At 51.1% G+C, this 8,162-nt stretch overlaps 1 protein-coding gene across 4 annotated transcripts in view; it reads right to left on the reverse strand.

The window, feature by feature from the left end:
- The window catches only part of rai1 (retinoic acid induced 1), a 33,793-nt gene that overhangs the window by 9,878 nt on the left and 15,753 nt on the right, over positions 1-8,162 (reverse strand). Inside the window, exon 1 of one of the 4 annotated variants that reach the window (XM_088358830.1) lies at positions 100-7,773. The exons of the other annotated variants lie outside the window; for them this stretch is intronic. The gene's annotated coding sequence lies outside the window, so the exon portion shown is untranslated. Of the gene's footprint in view, positions 1-99; positions 7,774-8,162 lie in introns of those variants that run through there. 4 annotated transcript variants of the gene reach the window in all.

Genomic DNA, 8,162 nt, shown 5'->3' on the forward strand with positions numbered 1-8,162 from the left:
GAAATGGGGCAGGGGGACATAAGACACTCATGAGACACTTTGTATACTTTCATGGTATCAAAAAAAAATCAATAAGTCGATAGATGGTAGTTCAATCACTTAATTGGCACAGTTCGATCCCGATTCCGTTGCACTGATGCTGGTATAAGGAATTCAATTGCAGTTTCAAGCTCCAAATCTCCATCCAGCTTCACAACAGAAGAGGAAGACGAGGAGACGTAGTCACCAGGAGACGAAGCTCTCAGCTCAGTCAGCGTGTGTTTTTCTGTGCTGTACGAGCCTGCCGCCTCTCGCACAATACCCCAGCTTGCAAGCGGCCCCAGGAAGCGCCACCAGATGCGCGTTGCCATTATTCATGTCTGAAACGGGCAATTTGCGCACACGCACACGCACATGCACATGCACACGAACACACACACACACACACACGGACACACACGCACGCACGCACACACACAAACTAGACAGGTCGACGCAGTGTAATGCAATGCAACATGGTACGTTGCACACACTGGTACAACGAGGTGAGCTCCGTAATGAGCTTTCCCTCCTGCTGGAAGAGGCCGACGTGTGCGTAATTGACTGCCGTGGGCTGCGCACGCCTCACAACTCGGCGAGGCCATCGAGCCTCTCGGGCAACATTTGTGTACACCGCGAGCACTTTCCTGGGCTAAAACGTCGCGGCGATGACCCTTCCAGACGGCAGATTCCGGTCTATAAGCGTACATCAATAAGCCAGAGAGTGGAGACGACGGCGAGAAGCAAGAGAGGAGAAAATCTGATTGTTCAGCTGGATGCTTTAGAATGTAGCGAGCTGCCACACAGTTGCACTCCTCTCTCGGCGCCTTGGTCGCGTTCATCGCATCAGCTTCACAGGCGCTTTGAGACGGGATTTATCTTCTTTTGCCACACGCACACCCCAACACAAAAGGTGACCTTAAAGCGGTCCTGCGCGTGAAATATAACGACGCACCCGGTAGGGCTGCGCGTTTGGGGGAGGTGTGCAAACCCATTCGCGTTGCCCCGACAGGAGGGGTACCCGGCCGCCAGGGTGGAGGGATGGAGTGCCGCGCCGCGTTCACCACCCGTTGTTGTTAATGGTGCATGCAGATGCGTTTCATATCGCGAGCAGGCGGAGCAGGCCTGGAAGCTAACGTAAACACACTTGCTCATCAGCACAGTCCAAGTCAAACAACGTACCATCAAAAATAAGGCAAACAGACTCCACCCATCAACATATCAGGCTGAAACACTAGTCATCTAAGCGGATCAACTACGTGGCAAACCAAACCTCTCACCAGTCAACACTAACACCTCTCGAATTACGTGCATAAAAATAACACACACACACGCACACATGCACACACACATGCACACACACACACACACACACACACACACAGACACACACACACACGCACGCACACACACACACACACACACACACACACACACACACACACACACACACACACACACACACACAGACACACCTCCCCTCATCAGTGCACCCACTTTGCTTGCTAGGTGGTGTTCTCCACAGCTTACTACTATGATCCCCCCCTCCATCACTGGGGCTGTGTTCCAGACCAAGGCAGCAGTAAGTGAAATTCATGGCCGCGGAAGGCGACCAACATCGGTTCCATGCGTCACACATTGCAGGTGTCTTTGTTTTGTGTGTGCTGCTCTAAATTGGCCTCAGTATGACTCCAAAGAAAGCAAAAACTGCTAGTGATAGTGTTATTCCAAAATTTTGAAGCGCCTAATTCACGAGTGTGATCCTTCTGACACCAAGGAGTAAAACGAGCTAGGAAGGAGGCTGAAAAAAAAAAAAAAAAGACTCCAAGAGGGAGGCATCGATCTCAGCCACAAAAAACTAGACCCGCCCCTGCATGAAAATCAAGACGCTGATTAAATCAAATGGTTGAAGGATACACGGTTATCTCACGGAAATCTTGAACTTTAACTGAACTTCTTGGGTGGAGACTGGCAACACAGACAGACAGACAGTGTGACCAGGCAGTGCGGGGAGGTTAGGACCCCAAGGGAGACGCTCGGGAGATGGATTCAGCCAATATCTGCTCTGACATTTGTAAGTGTCCTGTTGTCATGGCACACGGCTGGATGTCAGGCGGGGTCGCACAGAATAACTGTCCGGCCGCGTCGAGAGGAGCGCGGTGAGGCTATCGAATGGCCGCAAACGGACAGATGGATGGCAAATGAGGTGCCAAAGCCGGCTGCCGCTCAAGAAGTGACGGATCCAGAACAGATCCAGATCTGATCCTGACAACCAGCCAATGGGACCACAGGGATTTGAGGTTTTGAGATCTATTCACATTTCAGTAACATTTTTCATCAACAACTACACAAACATCAAAAGAATCTCAGTACATTCAGTCTTGAAACACAGTTGGAGCCTTGATGGATGAATCCAAACGATTCCATTTCGCCACCCAACAGAAAAATGTTGGAAAACAAAGCATCGTCTGGACTGCACCTCTTTTCCTCCAATTCGGCCTATCTTTGCCAACATGGCCCAAAGCCTTATTGAAGGGATATTAAAGTGGAGCAAGCGCTTCCTCGTCTTCGACTTGATGAAAACTAGTAATGCGGTATTTGTTGGAGGCGGACGGAAGTGGCTGGCCGAAACGCCTCAATGGCATCCAATCGTGAGGAAACGCAGCTTGGCGCCGCTCGATTTTTGAGAGACCATTTTAGTTGTGTGAGGCACGGCGGTTAGCGTTTGCCCATGTGTGTGTGTGTGTGTGTGTGTGTGTGTGTGTGTGTGTGTGTGTGTGTGTGTGTGTGTGTGTGTGTGTGTGTGTGTGTGTGTGTGTGTGTGAGAAATGCAATTGCCTCATCTGTGGGGTGGAGGATGACTCATCTACATTCACAGACATGACTGTGCTTTCACGCTGACGAGGATGACACTTCACACGAAAATGTCGAACCAACACACCAACAAAAACTAGTTTGAGTATCTAGCTCCCGTTTTCTCTGAGATAATTTTTTGCGGATGTAGCTGTTTCAACACATCTGTTGTGTGGAGATCAGGCGGCAGATGCCGAACAGGTGAGTGCGGACACAATGCCAACCTTTTTCTTTTGCGCTGTCTCTGAACGTGACGATGCCTGCTGACCTTTAGCGGAGGAACAAACAGCGCCAAGCGACCCCATCCAAAAGCAGACACAATAACAACAACACAAAGAGTGGAGTGCGTCGTTGCCATGGCAACGGGGGAGCCACTCAGTATGCTAGCAGCATGGAGAAAGCATGCAAGATGAACATCTGGCCGCAGGGTGTCAATGACAGGTCGGCGTGTTTATCACGCATTCAAAACATGCTCAAATACATAATCATCATCATCAGTCAAGTTTGATCTAATAACATGAAAAAAAAACTATATATATTAACCTGTATTGATTTGTGTTGATCGCTATGTATGGCTGTAACAAGACCAGTGGCCTGGCTCTGCGAGGAAGAAAAATGTCGTAATACATTCACAGAGGCTCAAGAAGGTCTTTCTGGGTGCAACATAGAACTCGTATTTAAGGCACCACCACAAAAAATGACGCTTTTGCCAGTTGGTTGCCCCAACCCCAAAATATTGCAACACTTTCGTCCTCTTCCTCCATTTCTCCACTCCCTCCATCCCTCCTTCCACATCTTTCGAGGTGTTGTCACCTCCAATGGGCAGCTGCCCTTTGAAGGACTAAACCTGCCTTTGTTGACATGGTAACGGCGCACGCAGACGGGCGGGGATGAGAAGGACGGAGGTGGCACACACACACACACACACACACACACACACACACACACACACACACACACACACACACACACACACACACACGCACACACACACACACACACAGGTTGGGTTTGCCTCCCTCTGCGCGAGGATGTTGTCGTGGTTACCTGGGCATGTGACCGGAATGAGGATTGCTCATTATTTGCTGTGTGTACGTCGGTGATGACGGTCTTGGGTCAGTTTTGGTTTTTGTTAGAAAATGAATTCAAGCTTCCAGGATTACCTCTGCATCTTGTGTGTGTGTTTGTGAAGCGGGCCTCCTGTTGACCTTCCGCAACAAAGAGAGAGAGTGACACATCCTGAGATGTGAGGAAAGCGACACAAGCAAAAAGAAGGAAAAGAAGAAGTAGAAGAGCGCGTAGTGACGGGCGTTCTCTGTCTAATTTCCGGCTTTCCGTGCGCTGGCACGCTTGGGCGCACACGCTTGGCGGCGCGCCAGGGAGCTGAGGTCCTGCAATGTGGTCTGCAGAGCTACTTGGTATTCCATCAGCGAGGGAGATTGTGAAGCAGCAGGAGGAAGATTAGATGAGGGGGGGAAGACAGAATCGTGTGCAGAGCAGACTGAAGGGACTCGCTAAGTTTGGAATTTCACGTCCACTGGCTGCGTTTAGAGTTTAAACTTTTTGGGAAGCAGTCAAATTGGCCCGTCAAAATGAAGCACCTACGTTCACGTCGACCTTGGTCCTAAGCATAAAAAAAGCCACAAGATGGCGCCAAATCACTGCTTTTCTATTTGACAGGGCTTAGGTGTGGGCCTGAAATAGTGACAGGAAGGTGAGCGCTTTCATTCCGCCACACATCTGCTCAGAATGACGATTCCTTTGCATGCTTGCCGTCAAGACACACAGACGGGTGACAGACATACGACTATGAGAGAAGCGTGGGAAGCCAAGGCGCCGCAAGTCTTTGGAGCTGACGCTTTGGGAAGAGCCGGCCAGCCAGCCAGCCAGTCAGCGAGCGAGCGAGAGAGCGAAAAAAAGCAGGTCAGAGAGACGAGAAAGGTAAAATATGGAAGGTGCGATAGAAAAAAACGACAGGAAGTGACTTGTTATATAAGGGAAAGGGGGAGGAAGAGATGAAAGAGGAAAGGATGGTTGTGGAGCGCGGGCCAGAGTGCTGAAGGGAAGCAAAGTGGAGACGCTTTGCATGGGGAAGGTGTTCAGGGTCAGGAGGAGGGGGTGGGAGGGGGGGTGGCAGAGATGGAGTTGCAGCAGTGCAGCAGGCAGATGCGTGCGGAACCAAGATGCGGAGATCGTTATCGCGCACCGGCGCTGACTATCGATTTGCCGCCGTTGTCTTCAGCGCTGAAAGAACACCCTCCGTCCGCTTCAAAGCGGCTGTGTAAGTGAGTGTGTGCATGTGTGTGTGCGCGTGAGCATTCCTCTGGGCAATATTGAAAAAACAAGAAAAAGGCTACAATGACACTCAGCGAAGTGCAGACCTCCGTCAAGGCCAAACTGTCCAAATTTGGAGTAGCGCTGTTGAGGCGACTCGTCTGTTTTCTACTGCACAGTTAGGGCTAGACTGGCCCTCGGGCGTAGCTGCCAGATGCCCGACGGTCCGCCCGTCTTTCAGGCTCCTTCACGGTAGTGAAAAATTGAACACGTGGCCAGGCCTTGACGTTGCCACGCATCTGCATGAGGCGGCAACTGCTGCGCTACCCGTATGACAACATCCCGCTCTGCCGCCTGAAAAGCAGATGCTCATGTCTGGAAGGAGAACGGACGACGGCGATGCATGAGAAGCGACAGCTGATACATCAATCGCCCGTCACAAGTGCATGAAAGCGAGCTAAAGTTTTTGCGCTGCGGTGGCGACACACGTGAGAGTGAAAGCGGCTCTGGAAGTGAGCCAGCGGAAGGCGGAGGAGAGCAAAAGAGGAGGAAGAGATGAAGGGGAAAAAGGGGGAAGACTCCATCCTTTGTTCTTTGTTGATGAAAGCGGGAATCGGAGCCGCGACTCCCACTCCCGCTTTCTCTTTCGCCGTGATGCGCCTTGATGTGTGAGAGCGAGCGAGTGAACAGAAGGGACACACACACGCACGCACACACACACGTACACGACTGCCTTATTCCGCTCAACTGAGACCCAAATGACTCCTCGCTCACTAATTAAACTTTAATCTGCAATAGCGCGCAAATTACCTGCCACGCAGCTGAGCGCCAAACGACAGGGATGCGTGCAATGAGTGAGATGGGGAGGGGCGGGTGGACAGATGCATGAAAGCGAGAGAGCGAGAGGAAGGTCACACTCCACCTGCGGGAGGAAAAACGTCCTCCCTCTTTTGTTGACGTCGCTGGCGGCGCCAAGAGAGGCGCAAGTGTTTACGTCTGCACGAGTGGCACTGGAGGACGCGTACACGCAAAGACGCAGTCCGTGCGCTCCTCCATCTGCCCGACCGTGTTCCCGTCTTCCTTGCAACAGACGCAGCCTCCGCCATTTTGTGCCATGCATTGGGCGGAGGGCATGGCAACATGCGGGCCACATGGCTGCTCACGGAGAACCGATGATAATCAACCCAATTTTCTTGCATCTCCACCTTGTCCAAAATGAGTTTGGCGCATGCGGCTTAAGCAACAGGCTGCCCCGACTTCAAATTTCAAAGCTGCTTTGTTAAGCGGGACCATCAGCATGACGTGCGCAGAGTGCAACCAGCAATCGCACACCACAAATTATTATCAAGAAAATGTTTTACTTGATGTCCTCTTTAAGTCTTGGCGGCCGGTATTGGCATCCCCGAATTATTGACCAATCTTTTAATGAAGGAACGGGGCATCAGGTGAGCGTGCGTGCCATGACCACCTGACGGTGAGTAAAGAAATCCAAAAGAAAAAGCACAAAAAGCTCCAGGCAGCCATCGGCAAACAAAAGATGGACCGTCATGAGCAGGCTTGGCGCTGAATATTAGCCACAGTTGGTGGGCAGGTGCAACAATCAAGGAGATGCCCGTCATGCGAGGCTGCCCTTGTGTGTACAGAGGCTCACCACGCTTGACATGAGCAAATCTGGCGTGCAGGAGGCGACAACGCCTCGTTGTGCGATACACCCGCTAAGCGAGGGCAAAGGGAGGCCGCGCTGAGCGGGGAGCTAGGTCGGAATATGTGGCGGAAGTGCAAGACTTCCCGCCTGCTGTGCGGGAGGGGAAGCCGGCCAAAGACATGTCAGGACGGAGGCCGACGGAATATCCAGCACACAATTAACCGTTCCGTGCCACAAAGCAAAGCAACGTTGATGTCCATGACGGCAGACAAACAACGTGCGCTGACAAGGAGCGATGGTGGGGGAAATAAGCGCTGAAGCGGGCCGCTAAAGAGCCAGCTCAATTCCGAGCGCCGGAGATTGCGCCGACTCTACAATGACAGCAGAGAATAACATTGATTAATGGCGTCAAACGGGTCATATTGCAGGGAGTTACCGTGGCAACGGCAGCCCGCCAATGTCCGCCAGTGACCACCTGTCAAGTGACAAAGCAACAGGCCGTGAGACCAGAAAGAAAAAAATAGCTGCCCTTTTCGTGGGTATGGAAAAATAGCAGTTCCAAGCACATTTCTTCAAGTACGTCTTTTTTTATCCTATTGATTTGTAGTTTTGATTTTGGGTTCGTGCTCGAAAAAAAGTAAAGACATTCTTAAATCAGCATCAAACTTACATTTAGGGACACATAAAGCTATCGCTGATTCAAATTTGGAGTTGAGCAATCAAGTTTTCGCATGATGTTGTTTAGTTTGACAGAAACAAAATAAGATTTGGATTCCATGACGATGAAGGCAACGGTGTTTTGTATCGATTATTATGTCATCAATGGTGACTGCAAATAGAGAATTGTTTGGCTTGCTAGTGTGGTGACGCGTACACAACAATCTCAACAGCCACTTTCCCATCCATCCATCCATCCATCCATCCATCCATCCATCCATCCATCCATCCATCCATCCATCCATCCATCCATCCATCCATCCATCCATCCATCCATCCATCCATCCATCCATCCATCCATCCATCCATCCATCCATCCATCCATCCATCCATCCATCCATCCTTTGTTAGCTTCTGCGGACCAGGAGGCACCTAGCAACCAACGTCCAGCCAATTAGTGTCGTGCCATTCCTGTTTCCATGGCAACACACCACCGTCCTCTTTAGGCACAGCCATTTAGGCGCCCGCCATGCACTCGCGGCAAAAGCATTCAGCAGCACCAAGTTTGAGAGGTGACGTCATCTCGTCAATAAAGCGCCGCTCTTTGGATTCATCAGCGCGCCCGCGACAAACAAAGGCCGCTCGTCACTGGCGAGGCTGCCGGCGCTTCTTGATTGCACGCCGGATGTCTTTGGGAAGAAAGAAAAATGTAGCA

Source organism: Syngnathus floridae, chromosome 17 (assembly GCF_059516105.1).
Source record: "Syngnathus floridae isolate MCC-2025c chromosome 17, RoL_Sflo_1.0, whole genome shotgun sequence".
Classification (NCBI taxonomy): domain Eukaryota; kingdom Metazoa; phylum Chordata; class Actinopteri; order Syngnathiformes; family Syngnathidae; genus Syngnathus; species Syngnathus floridae.